This window comes from Dermochelys coriacea, chromosome 6 (genome assembly GCF_009764565.3).
Source record: "Dermochelys coriacea isolate rDerCor1 chromosome 6, rDerCor1.pri.v4, whole genome shotgun sequence".
Classification (NCBI taxonomy): Eukaryota; Metazoa; Chordata; order Testudines; family Dermochelyidae; genus Dermochelys; species Dermochelys coriacea.
The window spans coordinates 127,503,494-127,524,943 of NC_050073.1; the positions used below are offsets into that span (position 1 = coordinate 127,503,494).

General features: G+C 49.1%; 1 long non-coding RNA gene across 1 annotated transcript; it reads right to left on the bottom strand.

Annotated features, from left to right (window-relative positions):
• Window positions 1-310: 310 nt before the first annotated feature.
• On the bottom strand, window positions 311-20,363 carry LOC122460527. Its single transcript, XR_006281886.1, has 3 exons — window positions 20,353-20,363; window positions 11,622-11,627; window positions 311-454 (listed from the first exon to the last, which is right to left on the bottom strand). It is a non-coding gene; the product is annotated as an uncharacterized LOC122460527 (long non-coding RNA).
• Window positions 20,364-21,450: the final 1,087 nt, after the last annotated feature.

The following is a 21,450-nucleotide window of genomic DNA, read 5'->3' on the forward strand; positions in this document are numbered from 1 at the left end:
GCTTTTAGAATAACATCCAGTTTTGATTTAAAAATGGCCAGTGATGGTGAATGCTCCACAACCCTTGGTAAATTGTTCTACTGGTTAATGACTCTCACCATTAAAAATTTAGGCCTTATTTCCAGTTTGAATTTGTCTAGCTTCAATTTCCAGCCGTTGGATGGTATTAGACCTTTCTCTGCTCAACTGAAGTGCCCATCTTTAAATATTTGTTCCCCGTGTAGGTACTTACAGACTGTGATCAAGTTAACCCTTAACCTTCTCTTTGTTAAGCTAAATAGATTGAGCTCCTCGAGTCTATCACCATATTTTCTAATCCTTTGATCATTTTCATGACTCTTCTATGAACCCTCTCCAATTTATCAACGTCCTTCTTGAATTGTGGGCACCAGAACAAGCACAGTATTGCAGCAGCGGACACATGAGTGCCAAGTAGAGAGTAAAATAAACTCTACTAGGGCTGTCAATTAATCACAGTTAACTCAAGCGATTCACTCAAAACGAACTAACTCAATAAAAAAAAATAATCAAGATTAATCAGTTTTAATCGCACTTTTAAACAAGTTTGTTTACATTTACGGAAGATAATGCTGCCCACTCCTTATACAATGTCACCTGAAAGTGAGACAGGCATTTGCATGGTACTTTTGTAGCTGGCAAGGCAAGGTATTTATGTGCCAGATATGCTAAACATTCGTCTGCCCCTTCATGCTCCAGCCACCATTCTGGAGGGCATGCTTCCATGCTGATGATGCTTTGGATTGTTATCACGCAGAACCCCATCATCAGCACGATAAAGAGATTGCACTACAGTACTTGTATGAGGTGAATTGAAAAATACTATTTTTTTACAGTGCAAATATTTGTAATGAAAAATAATATAAAGTGAGCCTCGTACACTTTGTATGCTATGTTGTAATTGAAATCAATATATGTGAAAATGTAGAAAAAGTCTAAAATATTTAAATAAATGGTATTCTATTATTGTTTAACCATGCAATTAATTACAATTATTATTTTGCATGTTTTTAATAGTTTGACAGCCCTTCTGTCTACTCCTTCCTGAGCAACATGCTGGGAGCTCATGTTCAGCTGACTATCCACCATGATCTCTAAATCTTTCAGTCACTGCTTCCCATCCTGGAAGTATGGCCTATATTCTCTGTTCCTAAATGTATACTGTGACAAAGCTCTGTCCTTGTCTCCATGGGTCTCGCACTTCCTGGTGGATTTTGCTAGCCTCAGAGGATCACTGTGACCCTCCATGTAGCCCTTCTCTCTCTAGAGACAAGGGTCACAGCCTACTGAGGCATTTTCATCATAAGCCAGCGAGGGAGGTAAGGAGAAGTTATCCTTCCTTGCACAGTCTCTGTTGTCTCCCAATCTCAGTGATTAATCAGGGATGGGGGAACCCAGGCCCCGCCTCTACTCTGGGGTCCAGCCCCGGGACCCTAATAGTAGCAGCTATGGTGCTGACTTTTTGGAAATAGGATGTGTACAATTCCTTGGGCCACTTCCCCACAGCAGCCCCCACTTCCTCAATATCTCCTTCACCGTTACATCAGGGCCTCCTTCCTTGCACCTGAAATGGTTTGTACTGCTCAATTCCTCCAACAGCACGGCTTCCTCCTACAGCTCCTGACATGCACTCCCAACTAACTAACTGGGAGGCTTTTAACTACTTTCAGCCAGCCCCTAATTGGCTTCAGTAGTCCCAATCAATCTAGCTATCTTCCCTGCCTTCTGGAAAGATCTTAATTGGCCCCAGATGTCTTAATTGATCAGGAGCAGCTGCCATTTACTTACCCTGGTAACAGGGATTTGTTTAGTCTGGGGCTAATATATCTATCTCCCTCTACTTTTCTATAGTCATCTGGCCTTGCCCCATCACAGTACATTTACAATTAGCCATATTAAAATGCCTATTGTTTGCTTTTGCCCAGTTTACCAAGCAATCCAGAGTGCTCTAAATCAGTGACCTGCCCTCTTCATTGTTTACCACTCCTCCAATTTTTTTATCATAACTATCAGTGATGATTTTGTTTTCTTGCAGGTCATTGATAAAAATATTAAATATGTAGAACCAAGCCCTGTGGGACCCCACTTGAAACACACCTGCTCAATGACAGTTCCCTGTTTTCTATTACACCGTGAGACCTATCAGTTAGCCAGTTTTTAATCCATTTAATATGTACCATGTTAATTTTTATATTCTGTTCTTTTGATCAAAATGTTGTGTGGTACCAACTCAAACACCTTACAGAAATCTAAGTATATTACATCTGCACTATTGGCTTTATCAACTAATCTTGTAATCTCATTTAAAAAAAAGAGCAAATTTATTTGACAGGATCTATTTTCCATAAACCCAGGCTGATTTGCATTACATAACATTTCTTTAGTTCATTATTAATTGAGCCCCATATCAGCCGTGTCATTATCTTCCCTGGCATTGATGTCAGACTGACAGGCCTATAATGACCTGGGTCATCCCATTTATCCTTTAGATCAGTGGTTCCCAAACTGGTTCTGCCGCTTGTGCAGGGAAAGCCCCGGGGGGGGGGGGGGGGCTTGTTTACCTGCCGCGTCCACAGGTTCGGCCGATCACGGCTCCCAGTGGCTGCGATTCACTGCTCCAGGCCAATGGGAGCTGCTGGAAGTGGCGTGGGCCGAGGGATGTACTGGCCGCTGCTTCCAGTGTTTGCTTTAATTGCTGTAGATTGGGAAGTATTAGCCCATCCTGTTAAATACCAGCTACCACTGCCAGCAGCCCTGCACTCCGCAGTGTCAGGCTCCTGCCTCTTAAGGTGCTTTGGAAGTAAGGATTCTTTTTGGAAACAGTCCGATTCCCCAGCCATGGCTCATGCTGAGTAGTTAGGAAGTAGTCTGCTCTCACAAATGAGTGCAGCACCCGCCCAAACCTCTGTGGCTTCACTGGACAGTCTGACCAGTCTCATCCTTTACTGGGCAGAAGCAGTTCACACACATGATGGAGCAGCAGCAGCAGCTATTGTTGTATTAATTTAGGTGGAATAAAGGGGCCCAAAGAGTCAAAGGTGGTAACAAGACCCTTTTGCTGTCCAACATTAAACAAACTTACTTAAAACTATCAAAGATCCTCTTTGAAGTCAGAGAACATTGGTTAAAGTCCCTTATTAAGTCAAACTGTCCTCCTTGGTGAGGAAACTCAGGTTGGTTCTGTTGTTGAATTCTGAGTCGGGAATGGTCATCACTTTCCTGCTTTAAACAAATGGGGACACACGGACGGGAGAGGAGTGATAGGATAGAAAAAGAGGGGAAAATACAGTTTTTGCTGATGTTCTTCGGGCTGGCAGGACAGACATGAGAATTGTTGCTCTAAACCTGGCTCACCTTCCTGGTCAGGGCATCATCCGGTTGCTTTGGTGAGGTCCCTCTCCTTCACTGGTCCTACTCAGTCAGAGCAGAGCTGGACGGGCCATCTCATCTCGTCATGCTATGGCTGTGCAATACAGTTGATTTCAGGATCAGGTGAAAAGCCGAGAGAGAGAGATAGGACTGGAGGAAGAAAGGTGAGCCAGAAAACAGTACATCAGGGAAGGGAAGCTAGAGCAGAAACTCCAAGGTCAAGCTGGAGTGCTCGCTGGTGCAGCAATGATGGTCAGGCATCCCCACTGGAGTATCAAGATCTAGTGTCACAGCAACAATCCTTGCCCCACTGAGTACATTTTTCCCCTCTTCTCCAAAGTCTATCTTTAAGGGCCCCACAAAGGGCAACGGGTGGAAGTGTTCATCCTCTCATTATTTTGCCCATTAATTAGGCCTAATTTCCAAAGCATCAATTTTGATTAAGTATCAGAGGGGTAGCCGTGTTAGTCTGGATCTGTAAAAGTGGCAAAGAGTCCTGTGGCACCTTATAGACTAAGAGATGTATTGGAGCATAAGCTTTTGCGGGTGAATACCCACTTCGTTGGATGCATGTAGTGGAAATTTCCAGAGGCAGGCATAAATATGCAAGCAAGAATCAGGCTAGGGATAACGAGGTTAGTTCAATCAAGGAGGATGAGGCCCTCTTCTAGAAGTTGAGGTGTGAACACCAAGGAAGAAGAAACTGCTTTTGTACTTGGCTAGCCATTCACAGTCTTTGTTTAATCCTGAGCTGATGGTGTCAAATTTGCAAATGAACTGAAGCTCAGGATTAATTAATTTCTGTTCCTTTACTGCTGTAGTTTACCAGTCATAATCTTAACCTGGGCCTTGAGTTTAAATTAAATTAAATTTCTGTTTACATTAATTTGGTCTGTCTGTCTCCTACTTCCATAATTTTATGATAGCTTCTTATGACCTTTGATAAACGTTTGTTCGTTCTGTACAGGTAAAAATCTCTCACTTAGAATAAATTTGTAGGCTCCATTAACTCAACACTCCTTCCTGGCTGTGATGGAAATGAGGGCCAGATCCTGATCTCTGGGTGAACAGTGCTCAGCGCACCTGGGGGTAGGAAGGTCAGTTTCAACTTTGTCCTCCTGAGCATGGGCTCATCCTGGCCCCAGTCTGGGTGATGGGGCAAAAGGACAGCTGCCTGAAGCTCTAATTGATTCTGGCTGCTTGCGAGTTCACGGGGCTGTTATAGCAGCTGAGGCTCGGCCAGCTGTACCTGGCCATACCTGCGTTTCCCTGGGCCCTTCCCCTGCTGGGGATGGGAGATGCATCTGGCATAGGAGCAGGAGCCTCGATAGCCCTTCTATGTATATCCCGTTCTCTGAACTAGTATCGTAGGGCGCTGCAGGTCCCAATGCAGAGTGACAAAGGTTTCCTTGATTTGCTGCAAAAGCTCTTAACTGCCCCAGGCCATGGCCTGCGGGCCAAGGTTAGCGTAGTAGATCACAGCCTTTCCAGGACCCTCACTTCCCTCAGAGCTGAAGACAGGGCTTCCTGCCGCCCCAAGCTGACATTCTGCCACACTGGGCACTGCGGAGTTCCCTAGCTCGGCACCCTAAGAGGCAGCCTGGGCCTGCATGGCTTTTCAGCTGGGCACCAAAGGCCTTGTAGGGGCATAAACTGGCCAATTCACATCAGGCTGCCATGATGACTTGCATCCCACCCAGGGCCAGATACGGAGCAGCTCCAGTATTCAGGTATATAAGTAGTCAGGCAAATCCAGCCCTGCGCTCAGGGCATGAATGAGCTGCACCAGCCTTCAGGGGAATGGCACTGGGACAGGCCATATCTGCAGGCAAAGGCATCCTGCAGGACTTTTGGTCGGGATGACACTCTCCTAGCCTTGGCTGGTATATCCGATCCATTCCTCCCAAAGCTGCATGTCTCTGAAGGCAAACGCCTAACTCCTCCTTGCCTGACGGGTCCTAAATGCTGTCTGCTGTGACAGTATACACTACAGTGAGCTACAGCTAACTTTCTTTACAAGAGAATGGATAATTTCATGGCTCATTAGACTGATAATCCCACTCTGAATTACTGGACCCGTTCAGTGTTTTCTCCTCAGACACTTTCCTCATGTCTTGTCTTCTCCACTGTGAAGCTTTAGTAATTGCATAAAATTCACCCCCTGGGGGCTAAGCATTGCTCAATGGGAGGTAACCAAACAGCAGAAGGCTTTCGTTTCTGAAAGTCAGTTACAGCAGCTTCTTCTCTTCCCACAGAGAAACTTCAGCCTTTGGACCAGCTTCCTCAAAGGCCCTGGTTACAATGTCAGATGAACCACACGCTTCTCCCATGCATTCCTATTATGGGGAAATGGGACATTGCTGTGGGCTGCATACGGGAAGACACCACCATTGCCACTTAAACCACGCAGCTGTGGCAGGTGGGGACAAGCTCAGCCAGGACGTCCCTGTTCACAAAGACAAAGAAAGCCAAAGGCCTCTGCCACTAAGCTAATGCAGTTGCTCTCTTAGCTCAAGTGGCACAGGCCTGTGCTTGATCATAGAATCATAGAATATCAGGGTTGGAAGGGACCCCAGAAGGTCATCTAGTCCAACCCCCTGCTCAAAGCAGGACCAAGTCCCAGTTAAATCATCCCAGCTAGGGCTTTGTCAAGCCTGACCTTAAAAACCTCTAAGGAAGGAGATTCTACCACCTCCCTAGGTAACGCATTCCAGTGTTTCACCACCCTCTTAGTGAAAAAGTTTTTCCTAATATCCAATCTAAACCTCCCCCATTGCAACTTGAGACCATTACTCCTCGTTCTGTCATCTGCTACCATTGAGAACAGTCTAGAGCCATCCTCTTTGAAACCCCCTTTCAGGTAGTTGAAAGCAGCTATCAAATCCCCCCTCATTCTTCTCTTCTGCAGACTAAACAATCCCAGCTCCCTCAGCCTCTCCTCATAAGTCATGTGCTCTAGACCCCTAATCATTTTCGTTGCCCTTCGTTGTACTCTTTCCAATTTATCCACATCCTTCCTGTAGTGTGGGGCCCAAAACTGGACACAGTACTCCAGATGAGGCCTCACCAGTGTCGAATAGAGGGGAACGATCACGTCCCTCGATCTGCTCGCTATGCCCCTACTTATACAACCCAAAATGCCATTGGCCTTCTTGGCAACAAGGGCACACTGCTGACTCATATCCAGCTTCTCGTCCACTGTCACCCCTAGGTCCTTTTCCGCAGAACTGCTGCCGAGCCATTCGGTCCCTAGTCTGTAGCGGTGCATTGGATTCTTCCATCCTAAGTGCAGGACCCTGCACTTATCCTTATTGAACCTCATTAGATTTCTTTTGGCCCAATCCTCCAATTTGTCTAGGTCCTTCTGTATCCTATCCCTCCCCTCCAGCGTATCTACCACTCCTCCCAGTTTAGTATCATCCGCAAATTTGCTGAGAGTGCAATCCACACCATCCTCCAGATCATTTATGAAGATATTGAACAAAACGGGCCCCAGGACCGACCCCTGGGGCACTCCACTTGACACCGGCTGCCAACTAGACATGGAGCCATTGATCACTACCCGTTGAGCCCGACAATCTAGCCAGCTTTCTACCCACCTTATAGTGCATTCATCCGGCCCATACTTCCTTAACTTGCTGACAAGAATGCTGTGGGAGACCGTGTCAAAAGCTTTGCTAAAGTCAAGAAACAATACATCCACTGCTTTCCCTTCATCCACAGAACCAGTAATCTCATCATAAAAGGCGATTAGATTAGTCAGGCATGACCTTCCCTTGGTGAATCCATGCTGACTGTTCCTGATCACTTTCCTCTCCTCTAAGTGCTTCAGGATTGATTCTTTGAGGACCTGCTCCATGATTTTTCCAGGGACTGAGGTGAGGCTGACCGGCCTGTAGTTCCCAGGATCCTCCTTCTTCCCTTTTTTAAAGATGGGCACTACATTAGCCTTTTTCCAGTCATCCGGGACTTCCCCCGTTCGCCACGAGTTTTCAAAGATAATGGCTAAGGGCTCTGCAATCACAGCCGCCAATTCCTTCAGCACTCTCGGATGCAATTCGTCCGGCCCCATGGACTTGTGCACGTCCAGCTTTTCTAAATAGTCCCTAACCACCTCTATCTCTACAGAGGGCTGGCCATCTCTTCCCCATTTTGTGTTGCCCAGCACAGCAGTCTGGGAGCTGACCTTGTTAGTGAAAACAGAGGCAAAAAAAGCATTGAGTACATTAGCTTTTTCCACATCCTCTGTCACTAGCTTGCCTCCCTCATTCAGTAAGGGGCCCACACTTTCCTTGGCTTTCTTCTTGTTGCCAACATACCTGAAGAAACCCTTCTTGTTACTCTTGACATCTCTTGCTAGCTGCAGCTCCAGGTGCGATTTGGCCCTCCTGATATCTTTCCTACATGCCCGAGCAATATTTTTATACTCTTCCCTGGTCATATGTCCAAGCTTCCACTTCTTGTAAGCTTCTTTTTTATGTTTAAGATCCGCTAGGATTTCACCATTAAGCCAAGCTGGTCGCCTGCCATATTTACTATTCTTTCGACTCATCGGGATGGTTTGTCCCTGTAACCTCAACAGGGATTCCTTGAAATACAGCCAGCTCTCCTGGACTCCCTTCCCTTTCATGTTAGTCCCCCAGGGGATCCTGGCCATCTGTTCCCTGAGGGAGTCAAAGTCTGCTTTCCTGAAGTCCAGGGTCCGTATCCTGCTGCTTACCTTTCTTCCCTGCGTCAGGATCCTGAACTGAACCAACTCATGGTCACTGCCTCCCAGATTCCCATCCACTTTTGCTTCCCCCACTAATTCTACCCGGTTTGTGAGCAGCAGGTCAAGAAAAGCGCTCCCCCTAGTTGGCTCCCCTAGCACTTGCACCAGGAAATTGTCCCCTACGCTTTCCAAAAACTTCCTGGATTGTCTATGCACCGCTGTATTGCTCTCCCAGCAGATATCAGGAAAATTAAAGTCACCCATGAGAATCAGGGCATGCGATCTAGTAGCTTCCGTGAGTTGCCGGAAGAAAGCCTCATCCACCTCATCCCCCTGGTCCGGTGGTCTATAGCAGACTCCCACCATGACATCACTCTTGTTGCACACACTTCTAAACTTAATCCAGAGACACTCAGGTTTTTCCACAGTTTCGTACCGGAGCTCTGAGCAGTCATACTGCTCCCTTACATACAGTGCTACTCCCCCACCTTTTCTGCCCTGCCTGTCCTTCCTGAACAGTTTATAACCATCCATGACTGATAGTGCTATTGATATTGATAGTACTTGACGCTTAGTTTCATTCTCAAAGTGCTTCATAAACATTATATCCACTTGTGACGGGGTGGACTAGGCCACAACCATGTCAGGAAAGGAGCTGTGGAGAGGTCCGCCAAGGAGGCTAGAGTGGCTGCAGGGGAAGCAGCCAATCAGAGAGGCCGCAGGGAGCAGCCAATCAGGCCCCAGCAGGCTCATACAAAAGGAGTTGCAGGGCCAAAGTGAGTTCAGTAACTTCAGGGGGACCAAGAGGTGCTCCTGGCTGGCTGCAGGGACTGCAAAGACTAAGGCAGGTAGTTGCTGCTGCCAGGGACAGGGGAAACTAGGGAATGGCTTCTGACTGGCTGCCAGGACTCAATTAAGACATGCTATGGGGAAGTGGCCCAGGGAAATGCAGTTAGTTAAAGGGACAGGACACGTGGCTGCTACTTAGAGGGTTCCTGGACTGGACCAGGAATAGTGGGTGGGCCCAGGTTCCCCTACCCCAACAGCCACTGGGGAGTGGTTGTGCCCTGGAAGAAGGGAGTGTAGACAGGCTCAGGGAAGGGGCTTATGTGGAACTGTTACTCCCAGAAGGGGGCTAAACTGAGCCTGACCCAGCTTGAACAAGGTATGGTAATCCAGCTAAAATGCAAGTTTATACAAGCAAAGAACGTAGGTCTCTCCTTACAGCGTGCAACTGTATTTTGGTAAGAAGTGACACAGAAAAGGACTTAAGTGTCATGGTGGAACCCAGCTGAACACAATCTCCCAATGTGATGTGGTGGCTAAAAGAGCAAATGAGAGCACTGGATTTACTGGAGGAGGAATATGGAGTAGAAGAAGGGAGGTGGGGTTACTTCTGAATTTGGCACTAGTGAGACCATTACTGGAGACTGTGTTCAGTTCTGGTGTCCACAGTTTAAAAGGGATGGTGACAAACTGGAAAGGGTTCTGGAAAGAGCTACAAGAATGATCTGAACTCTGGAAAACCTGCCTTCTAGTGAGAGATTTGAGAAACTCTTTAGATCTTTAGTTTAACAAAGAGAACATTGAGGGGTGATTTGAACATGGTCTATAAGCACCTACATGGGGAGAAGATTTCTGGCACCAGATGGCTCTTTAATGTGAAGACGAGCTCTGTGTGGCTCGGAAGCTTGTGTCTCTCACCGACAGAAGTTGGTCCAGTACAAGATAGTCACTCGTTAATCTAGCAGACAATGGCATAACAAGATCGATGTGGCTAGAAGCTGGAGCTGGATAGGTTCAGACTAAAAATGAAGCACAACTTTTAACAGCGAGTCCAGTGATTAACTCCCCTATCTTACCTAGGTGGGGTGGATTCTCCAATAGCTGGAGTATTTATATCAAGTCACATGTCTCTTTTTTTAAAAAGAGATGGATTAGCTGACACAAAAGTTATGGGTTTGATGGGAGAATCACTCGCCAGGAGAAATTCTCTGGCTGTGTTCTATAGGCAGATAGATGAGATGATTATAATGGCCCCTAGGCCACAAGAGAGCCAGGCAGTCCGGGCCTGCCCTTTGTGTGGGCAAGCAAGGAGTGAGAAGCAGCAACGCTGCTCAGCTGTGAAGCACAGCGCTCAGCCCAGGACTAGATTGATGCTTGGATGCCATTCTGCTGTGCTGTACCCCGTGGGGCAAGTAGAATTCATTTCTTACCGGTACGCTGCACCAGCTAAAGGTGGGTGGCACATGACTCCTCACGTGACCCCGTCCTGCCCCCAGCCCAGGGCCCCACGCCCTCCCCCTCCCCTCCCCGTGATCCATCCCAAGTTACCTGGGTGGGGGGCTCTGTCCTCCTCCCGCTGCGCCGGAGACGTCTGAACCCCGGGGCTCTCCTGGGAACCGTAGCAGTGAAAGGAGCAGAACATCGGGCGGCTCCAGACTGGCAGCTCCTCCGGTGCGGCTGTACTGCCCCCAACCTTGTCCTCCAGCGTGGGGGCTGCCTACTGACCCCAGACTGGAGACGCTAGACGCAGCTGTATGGAAGAGCAGGGGGCGGGGCTGGGGGCGATACAGCCGCACTGGAGGAACTGCTGGCGTGGGGGTCTCCCAGCAGCCCTACATCCTGCTCCTCCTGTGTCTTTCTGGTACGGCGTACCAGCTATAAATAGCTTACTGGTATGGCGTACTGTACCACCGTACAGGTGCCACTGGCGGTACCAGACTGTTTTCTGTTCCCAGTGTCTCTATGAAAGGTGGCTGAAAAGATTTGTCCAGACCTATTGGGTAAAATTTTGCCTTAAGTTATATTGGTGTAAACTCGGAATAACTCCACTGAAATACACAGTTATTCTGAATTTGTGGCTGAATAGATAAAGGCAAATTGTGACCTGCTGTTTTTCTTTCTCTTGCATGTACTTCTGTGCATGCCAGGCTGGGGACTGTGTGGGTGTGGTTCCAATATATTGCTCTGTAAGACCTGAAGCCCTTAGCATCATTGTCTTTGGTCTTTATTCCTGGGTATAACACTGCGAAGGTCTCTGAATCCAGCCTTCTGGCCGGGGTATGTCTTTGGGAGCCACAGCCAACAGTTTTGTTCATTATTGCTCTGCTCCCAGAGCCATCATGAGGATGAAGCTGGAAACTGGTCTGAGCATCCGACGAAGTGGGTATTCACCCATGAAAGCTTATGTTAGTCTATAAGGTGCCACAGGTCTCTTTGCCGCCTGGCCTGAGCAGGAATCTCCCCATGAGGCACAGAAACCATAGGCAACTGCTGTATGAAAATAGCATGTTTTATATGCAATAACAGACTTCCAGGAGATCACATCTGCACTAATATGAAAGTCTCCCCTCCTTTCTATGACAGCCCACACATATGTAACAAGCCATAGAGCCGGAACACGTATGTTCTCGCCCTGTGAGCTCCCTGTCCGGAATTGTCTGTTCTCGTCCCTGTTTCCCTGATGCTCTGTGCCGCTCTCTAGACAGCTGCAGGGTGTCGGTGAGACTGACTGACTGACCTCCTGCTCTCCGAGGCCCTGGCGCAGAGCACTTGGGGATCAGGATGTTCCTCAGTTGTATGATGCTCTGCTGCTGCTAACGCCAGAGTGGGGAGCCCGCACAGCAGGGCAAGCAGAAGCAGTTTAGGGGGAAGAGGACTTTGAATTTCCCATGGTTCAAACAGGATAGTGGGGTGGCAGAAGCATCTCGTGACAATAATGGTCCTCTACTTGGGCCAGTGGTTCAATGCAACCATCTGGCCCCAAAACAAGGTGTTCAAAAGAGAAGCCAGCAGGAGCTATTTCTCTCTCTCTCTCATCACTTGGCAATGTGCATCAGTAGCTCACTAGGTTAAGTATTTTGTCCTTTTCTTAGTAGACGAGCTCTGGCTCCGTTTTTAAGGTGTTAGTTGTACCTCTGGAACGTCTGGTCACTCGACTAAACTCTCCCTGTGGTTTTGGCTCAGCCTTGCTGTGGGTTTTCTTTGCTGCCATCTTTTATTCTTTTCCCCAGTTGAGTGTTTCAGATTCTGGCTCTTGCACAAGATCATGTCACCCTTGTGCCGCTGCCTCCCTTGTGTTCCTCTTGCACCTTGTTTCACAGAATCCTGGGTAAATATCCTGCCACTCTTCTGTTGCCAGAGCTCCTTCTTATGTCAATAGGAGTTTGTCTATTGTACTGTAAAGGCAGACAAACAATTGCCCTACCCCCTAGATGTCCAGGACACAGAGTCGGCAAATCACCAGCCCTGCCCCGGTTCAAGAGTTTCCCCTTTACACTAATCTAGTCAGTGTTTGTAACTGACCTACTTTTGAACACGTCGTCTGGGCTGTTGCCTCAATGATCTCCTGTCTTGTCACCGGCTTAGAGTGACTGTGGGGACTGTGTGTACAAAAGGAAAATGCAGTGGGGAAGAGAATGCTTTATTTGTGGACTTCCAAGCCTGTTTTTTGTGGCTCCAGACAGGCATGCATTTGTTGCAACATGCTCAGCGTGCATCTACTTTGCAGGTACACGAGTTCCCAGTTGCATTTGCTTGGGACGAAACATGCAACTACCCAACCGTCTACTAGATATCCATGCACCTTATAATCATTAATGCATTTATCCTCTCCCTGTGACGATAGGCAGTGCTATTGTCCCCTTTACAGATGAGTAACTTGGACACGCAGAGACTAAAGGACTTGAGCAAGGTCACGCAAGAAGTTTGTGGCAGAGCAGGGCATAGAACTCAGGTCTCCGAAAAGGCAGCCTAGCACCCAGACTGCTGGACCAGCCTCCTCCTTACGCAGCTAAATGTGTGTGTATGAACAAGGGAGCTGAAAATCGGGCCTGATGGACTCATGCAAGTCCTAACCTCTCTTCCTTTTATTCTTCCTATTGCCCTGGTCTGGATTCTGTCTGGTTATCTCAATGTCTGGATGTTTTGGGGTGTTTTATGTGAACCCCAAAAAGTGTGTGTGTGTGAGATACAAAGTATAACATAAGTAATGTTTGGTCAGAAGATGCTACCCCACATTAATATATAATTCTCCATCAGTTGCCAATGTACTGGGACAGCAATGCATGCTCTGGTAACTGAAGGATGGGTCAAATACAGAGGAGCATCTAACCTAAAGTGGGACATATGACAACCACTCTGTGTGGGTTGTGAATTCTGAATGGTTTGAATGGGAAATTCACCAAAGGAGAGAGAAGTGTGGTGTGTGACAGCCATCAGACACCAGCTTAGAAATGCACGCGTCTCCGGAGGTTACGGCTTCCAGCACATTTCAGTGTTTGTTGAAATCAGTTGAGACTCGTGCCTGCTTATACTGCATTAGAAATGGCTACTGCCCAATCACAAAGAACGTCCAGTATCTCATATTACAGTGGAACAACAATCAGGCATTATGAGAGAGGACAGCTGACTGCAGCTCAACAAGTTAGAGCCGACACACAGCAATAACACTGCTTCTTGTTAGAAAGGTGGCAAGGCTGAAGAAACAAATCAGGACCGGTGGAAAATATTCCCATGAACCGATTTAAAGTGGTATATGGCATTTCATCCTCTTTCTTTTTGCTTTCATGTATGTGAGAGCATTTCCAGAAGATTACATCTAGTTAGTGTGGCTTTCTGCACTGGAAGATTCTCAGCTCCAATGATGTTGTGATTTCCAAAGTTGGTTGATTAAATCCTCCATCTATCTGTATAACAAGATTTCTAGTGCCCAGGCTTCCCAAGATATGTTTATCTTCATTGATGATTCATTATGCCTTTTTTGAGTCAAATTCCTTTAAATCCACTTTAGTCTGGGTCCTGCACTGAAGGAGATCACATTAGCATGGTATAACTTTCTGCAGTAAGAATATACAACTGGCATATTGTGGGGTTTTTTGGTTTTCACTGAACCATAAGGCTGAGGTTTCCAAAGCTGTCTAAGATGATGAGACACCCAGTTAATTAAATTGGTGTGTGTGTGTGTGTGTGTGTGTGTGTGTGTGAGGGGAGGCGAAGGATTTGGATGCCCTGTTACTATCCCAACCCCCTAGATAGCTTGAAAACGGCCTTAAAAATGAACCAAATGAGAAATGGGATCATTTTGCTGTGTGGATTGCACCATCACTGGGGCATGAGAGCAGAGTTCTCCTCCGCTTCCTGGGCTACACTGCAGTGGAGGGTGGCTGTGTGGCAGGAATCACTAAGCTGGAGCTGTGCACTGGGGAGATGCTCCAAGGGGAACCCTGGGAGATTGTGCCTCAGTGTATGACCCTGTCCTGCAGTCTCTTGTGGACTTCAGTGCATTGTATCTGATCACAGTATGGAGAGACAGAGGCAGCCCAGTGGTACAAATCCAAGCACCCACCCCATACAGATCACAAAAACCCTGGAGCTGCACAAGAGGGTGGGTCTCTCAATACAAAAGTTGAAATGGAAATTGTGCCACAGCCATCCTTCAGGGCAGCAGTTCTCAACCTTCCTTCTGAAAACAAATTACTACACACCCCCAGGATGGGGGACTACAGGCCAAGCCTGCCCGAGCCCCGCTGCCCTGGGCGGGGTCCAACGCTGAAGCTCTGGGGCTTCTGCCCTGGATGGGGGGCATGTAGCTAGCCCTGGGCAATGGGGCTTGGACTTCAGACTTGCTGGGGCCCAGGGCCAACACCAGCCTTGGTGACCCCATTACAATGGGGTTGTGACCCACTTTGGGGTCCTGACCCACAGTTTGAGAACCCCTGCTTTATAGCAATGGTGTGGGTGTGTTAGGAGTAACATGGTCTTCCACAATCAGTAAGTGCCCTTTTAAGTGAAGGGAAGATTGTTACCAGGTGGCCAAATTTTTGTGCTGGAAAAGTGCGGAGGCAAATCCAGGGTATTTTGTCAGCAATAAACACCGAGAAACTGGCAAGCTGTTTATGTTGAAAGAGAAGCCCTTGTTGTCTGACAGCATCCTGTGTCTTTAGCTCTGTCACTCCTAGAGATAAATGATGTACAGTAGGTGCCATCTGTCTCTTTGGACAGTGATGTAATCATCAGCCAGCTGCTGATGGACATTCGTGGTAAACTGCCTTTTAACTGGTCTAGTGGCTTATTCTGGATGTCGGCTGACCAGCACCCCCCTTCTTTGTGGCAGTGCGGGTGTTAGGACCTCATTGTATTTTTTTTTTTTCTAAATGCATCTTTTTTTCTGATTAGGGCAAAGTTCTATTTCATTTGCATTTCTCAGTTTAAAAAAACACCCTAGCCAAAACTACCACACTGTGGAGCAGTGTTGCAGCCCCTGCTAGCTGGGTCTGCCCTCGCACAACGTGGAACAGATTCCTGTTTAACTTGATGTTCTGGAAAATGCAGTGGTGACAGGTGTGAGAATCTGAAATATTCATGTTTTCCTGGTCTAGGCATATGTGCTCAGATGAGTTTTCATCCATTTGGATTAAAGCTTTAGTTGTGTAACTGGCTATTCAGGTGTGCAACAGCCTGATTTGCATGTGATCAGTAGGCAAATGAGGCCCAGAGAGCAGTCTTTCTGCTGTCCAGGGCATACAGCTGTGCCTAGTGCCTGTGCAAGAGGCACGAGGTAGAATGGGCAAGGATCTTTGCACCCTCTCTTGCTCCTTGTGCACCTGTGCAAGGGGTCAGTCACAATCTGGCCTATAAGTAGAATGTCCCCAGGCCCTACCCTATCCTTTTTGTGCCAGGTGCCTGGGGTTTTGGCTTTACACCTCTGCTGAAATGGCACTTCCAGCACCATTCTATACTGCAGCATTGATTTAGCAATGCCTCAGAGGGAGAAGTGTCAAATGCTGACCCACTGGTATCCTAGCTGGGCCACCTTTAGCCCTAGGTGGCCCAGCCCAGCCTAGCTTAGCTTGTGATAGCTGATGAGATCTGAATAACACCAGGCCCGCTGGCAGAGCTGCATGGGGAACCCTGGGCAGTCACTGCCGTCAGCACACCTGGCTCTAGCCGGGATTGCAGTATTATTCCTCCAAGTGCTACATTTACCCACCTCTGTTCTCCTAGAGACTCTGCCGGGTTTCCTCTCTCAGCATGGGAGCACTTAGGGCTAGATTTGCAGCTAAATTCTTGCCTCTGTGGTTGCATAGGGCCTGATTCTTAGTGGTACTGAGCATAGAGACACCCTTGGAGGTTCAGCACCTGCACTCCCTCTCCATCCCAGCCAGTGGGGCTGCTGTGGCTCAGGGTGCCAGCTGTGCAAGGAGGGATTTCGTACAACCACCCCTGTGACAAGGAAGGGGGCTGCCACTCTGTGGAGCTGTGTGTTGCAGCCCCTGCTAGCTGGGTCTGCCCTCACGCAACGTGGAACAGATCCCTGCGGGCGTGTAGTCTGAATGCACAGCTCCCGCGGGAGAGACGAAAGGCTGTATTCCCCCATCCAGCCTGTAGATTTGCTGCCTGCTTCCCTGATACAGGGGATGGCTTCTCACAGATGTTCAGAAGTCCTGGTTTACCATCGTTCATAAATGCACCAGCCTCCTGTCCCAGCTCAAACATCTGCACTGCAATTAAACTGCCCCTTGGCCCAAGCCTCACGAGCTCAGGTCAGCGGGCAAGGGCCAGCTGCAGCTGTTTCATTGCAGTGCAGACACGTCCTATGTTACTGCAGGGCCAGAGCCAGCTGCTCTCCTGAGGCGCTGGAGCACTGCTCAGGCACCCATGTTCTTCCCACAGAGGTAAATTGGTGTCCTGGTAGGCAGGGAAATAAGAGCAGGGCTCCTGCCAGCTCTGTTCCTTCTCCTGCGGTAATGGCATTGAACAGAATCTTTTCATTTACTGCAGAATGAAACAACCTTCCTCCTAGATGCACCCAGAGCTTGGGGAAAGCCGGGCTGAGTGCGCCTTTCCTCCTGGGCTAGGAGCAAAGTCCGAGCAGACAGCTCCGGCAAGGTGGGAAGGCTTGGGAGGAGCTGGAGCCATTTGTAGCGAATAGTAGAGATACTGGTGAGTTGGGGGGTGTGCACAGGGAGTCGGGGGCACTGGGGCTCACACCCAGGCTCTGTGGCCTATTCCATGAGCCTTGGTGGGATTGTGCTGTGAAGGCCCCAGCCTGAGCTGGGGCAGTGCAGAACCAACCTGCCCTAGCTTGGCACAAGCCCTCCCCGAGCTTCTCGGTGCCCAGGGCCGTGGGCACACTCTGCAGCCCTGTGGAAAGGGCAGGCTGCTCCCCACCCTGAGCCTGCCCAGCCGGGTTGGCCTGTGGGGCACGTGGGCTGCAGGGGTGAGCTGGTTCCTTCAGCAGTGCCGGGACTGAGCAGCACGGGCAGTGCTGTTGGTGCTGGCACTCCCACCGGTTGCACAAGGGAAGAAGTAGGCTCTGTGGGCCCATTGCTGGGGCCTGGCACATGCTGACCTTGCCCTCTCCATGCCCCAGCTGCCCTGCTTGCCAGATGGTCATTTACCTGACAGGGCCATTGTGGGCCAGATCCTGGGTCCATTCTGAGCTGCCGTGCAGTTAGAGGGCATTTGGGAACAGGCCTGGGCCCAGCATCTGTCCAAGAAATGCAGAGCGTTCGGCAACTGAGCTGTCCGGCTCTGCTGTGGGCATGGGGCACTTTACAGTGGCACTCCCGGCAGCCCTGGGCTGGCTCTCTTCCTCAGGGAGTCCCATCCCTCCCGGCTCCCTGCCTGAGTTAACGTCCTATAACCCCTTGTGGGGTGCAGCCTGCTTCTGCCTAAGCAGGTGCCCAGCCAGCCTCACGGGCAGTGATGGGCATAGCCGGGGCCTGAGTCGTTGACAGAGGGATCAGGCGCACCGCCCCTGCTCCTCACCCTGTGCCAGCTGGAGCTGCGCAGGTTGCCTGGCAGAGCAGGATATGGGCCTCATTTGGTGCAGCAGATAGGACCAGGCAGGTCTCCCTCCGGTCCTTGCCCTTGAGGCCCTGACTTCGCCTGGGGGCTGGCTGCGTGTACCATGAGGAGCGACACAAAGGGGGATTTGTCTTGGAAGCGCTCCCAGCTGGGAACACGCTGAGTGAAAACAGTCTGGCTGCACAGGAGAAGCTGCCTATGCCACTCATCACAAAGTGAATGAAAGTGGGAGAGCAGGGGTGTGAATGGGGAGGTGGTGGGTGAGTTGGGGGCATGGTGAAGTGAGGGTGATAGAGGGAGGGCGCAAGGCAGGCAAAGCTGCGGTGGTGTGTGTGTGGTGGGTGAGGCGGGGGTGTGGGCAGGGCAAGGGGTGGTGTGTGGACTGGGGGCATGGGCTTACGAAATGGGAGGAGGCGTGTGTGTGATATAGGGGATGGCATGTGAGGTGGGGGTGCAGGGTGGGCGGAGCAGGGGATGGTGTGCCAAGCAGGGGTGTGAACTGGGCTAGATGAGTGCATGGGAGGTGGGTGATGTGTGAAATGGGGGTGGCGTGCAAGGTAGGGTGTGGTGCTTGCAAGGTGGATGTGTGGGGTTTGTGAATTGGGGGGTGGTGTGTGAGGTGGTGTACACAGCCTTCTTTTTCGTGTTTTAATTCCATGCAGTTTGTCAAACTTTCACTGAGTGCTACTTTATTCTCACAGTTGAAGTTGTTAGTAGCTAGTTTGTTGGATGTGAGACTCTCTGCAGCTTGTGACCTGATTCTTAATGCATGTGCCGCCTGACTAGATCTCCACTGCTTGTGCTGATTATTCTTGCAGTGTGCTCCTGCAAGACTTTTCAATGTCAGGGTTTACTCGCCCGTGTTACTGAATTTTCTAGCAGCAGCAAACAGACAAATGAGCAAAGTCCCAAGGAAAGATGAAGGGAAAAGAAGGCAGCTGTTGAAGGGTTAAATCCTGCTACTCTGGTACACTGTGTGCTACAGTAGTGTGTGAAGGCCCCAGCCGTTTCCAGGGACACGGGTTTGAATGACCCCCTGCCTGGGGACTGCCTGGTGCCAGGTGCTGTACAGAAACATTGGGAGAGACAGTCTTGGGAGGGGCAGGTCCAAGTGCTGACAGCTGGAATAGACTAGACAGACAAAGGATGGGGAATTGGGAAATTGAGGCACAGAAGCGAAGTGACTTGCCCAAGGTGAGTGACTGTTCTTATGCTGAACACAAGAGACCTGATGCTTTATTTATTGGATCTGGTTATTTTGATTTTTTTTTTGTAGTTTTTGCTGTCTGAGAAACATCTTTCATTTGAACTGTCTATAGTGTGTCTCAGACTATACCATCTTGCTATAGGACTACAAGGCATCTTATTTCATATTAGCTAGTTAGTTAGTTACTAGTATATCGTGTAGTTACAGACTTTTGTCTAATGACTAGTCAAGATGATTTGAGGAGAACCTCTTGTGGTGTAGTTTTACATAAAACAGAAATACCGATTCTCCATAGCTGTGCAGGGGGGCTAGAACAATGTTTATAGTGGGGGTACTGAGAGCCATTGAACCAAACTATAAACCCTGTATATAATGGAAACCTCTTCAAGCCAGGGGGTGTGGCAGCACCCCTGTATTCCTAGTTCCAGCCCCTATGTAGCTCTGAAACATAAGAAGTTGCCTGATAACTGTATTATGTCTTTGCAGTGATTAGAGTGGGGAAGGGTTGCGCTTTCCCATTTGAACAGGAATTCAGTTACCCCTGTAACAGTGAAGTGATCAGGAGGGAAGCTTAAAATATACATCAAAGTGAATTTAATCAAGGCAATGCTAAAAATAAAAAGGCCTCCTCACAGAGCTAATAATACTAATAAAAAAATCCCAGCAGGATAAAAAGAGTTCTCTGGAACCCCCAGCACTAACATGCTGAGCTGGCCACAGATACCATCCTCCAAGGCTCCTTAGGAACTTGAAGAGAACTTTTCAAGCTGGAGAAGGGTTTGGTAGTTTCATCTGTTCCTTTGCTGGTTAAATTTATTTATTTATTTTGGTACTGACCCCGTGGTGGCTGGGGGTAAAAGGAGTCAACCTGCCGAGGGGTGGCTCATTGGGCCAGGTAGCTCCATCATTTCACATGCCACTGGCACCAGTGACTAGTTCTTTGTGAAATCACAATTGACTTCACTTTGAGTGGGGCATCGCAGCCCTTGGGTGTAGATTCGGTGACCTGAATGTGGAACCAAACCACATCAGAAGCCAGGTTCTCTCATGGATTATAACTGGTTTTGTTAATATGGCACAGCAGGACTTGCACATAAACATGCTAAAAATTGCATGTCTCATTGGGACCATTACATTTATCTAGGGTCCTTCTGTGGCTCCGTCACCCTTGTATCTGAGCACCTCGTGCTGTTGAATGTATTTCTCCTCACAATGTCACAGAAGTGGAAGGGACCTCAAGAGATCATCTAGTCCAGTCCCTGGCATGCAAGGCAGGACTAAGGATTATCTAGACCATCCCTGACAGGTGATCGTCTAATCTGCTCTTGTCCTTGTGAACAATTGTCCCCATTGTACAGGTGGGGAAGGAAGCCACAGAAAGGTAAGGGACACCCCAAGGTCACATAGACACTTGCTAGCAGAGCAGGGAATTGAACTTGTGTTTCCCAAGTCCCACCTTAGCACCTGACCCACTGCACCAGCCTGCCTCTTTAACCCTGGGCAGCTAGCAACAAGAGTTTTTCCAGGGCAGAGCCAAATCCCCTCCTCGTCCCGCGGATGTTGATCGGCTGTTGAAGCCGACGGGACTACTCATCCAAGTCAGGTGAATAGGAGCGTGGCCCAGCGGTGATCATTCTCACCTGGGTCCTGTGTTCAGGAGTGGGTTATAAATGCAGCTCTGAGGTGGATAGAGCTTGGCTTCATTTGCATCCCTTTGAATCCTGTCACCCTGGTCTGTTGGGGGGAACAGCCTCCATTGCTCTGCTGTATAGGGGGTGGGGGGCAGTGAATTTCAGTGCTTGTGGAGGTGAGACAGCAGTAGGGCTGCTGCATGCCTGGCAGTTGCTCCCATCACACCTGACAGCTGCAATGCAGCACTGCCCTTCCTGCTGAGTGGGAGCCGCAGAAGGGCAGCCCTCTCTTGTGGATAAATGCCCAGTAGAGACTAGACCGCAACCACCACCACCACACTGCTGGTAATCTTGAATGGCCTCCATGGGGGAACGGTTTCTGCCCACTCTCCTCAGCACCTGCGGCAGCCGTGATCCAGTGGCCTCGGAGACATTCCCAACTACTACTGACTCACTGCGTCTGTCTCATTTACCCCTTCTGCAAGGTGGGGCTCTGCTCTGCAGGCCCCTGCGCACAGAGCTTTGCGTTCAGGTGGTGCCGCGCGCTCCCTCTGATTAGCAGCTCCTGTGATGGGGGAAGGCCGGCTTGCAATTGGTTCTGGCTGTCACGTCTTGGGGCAGGACTGTCCCTTAGTTTTGTGTCCGTACAGCACCCAGAGCAGTGGGGTCCTCGGCCGCGAGCAGGGCTTCTATGTGCTGCG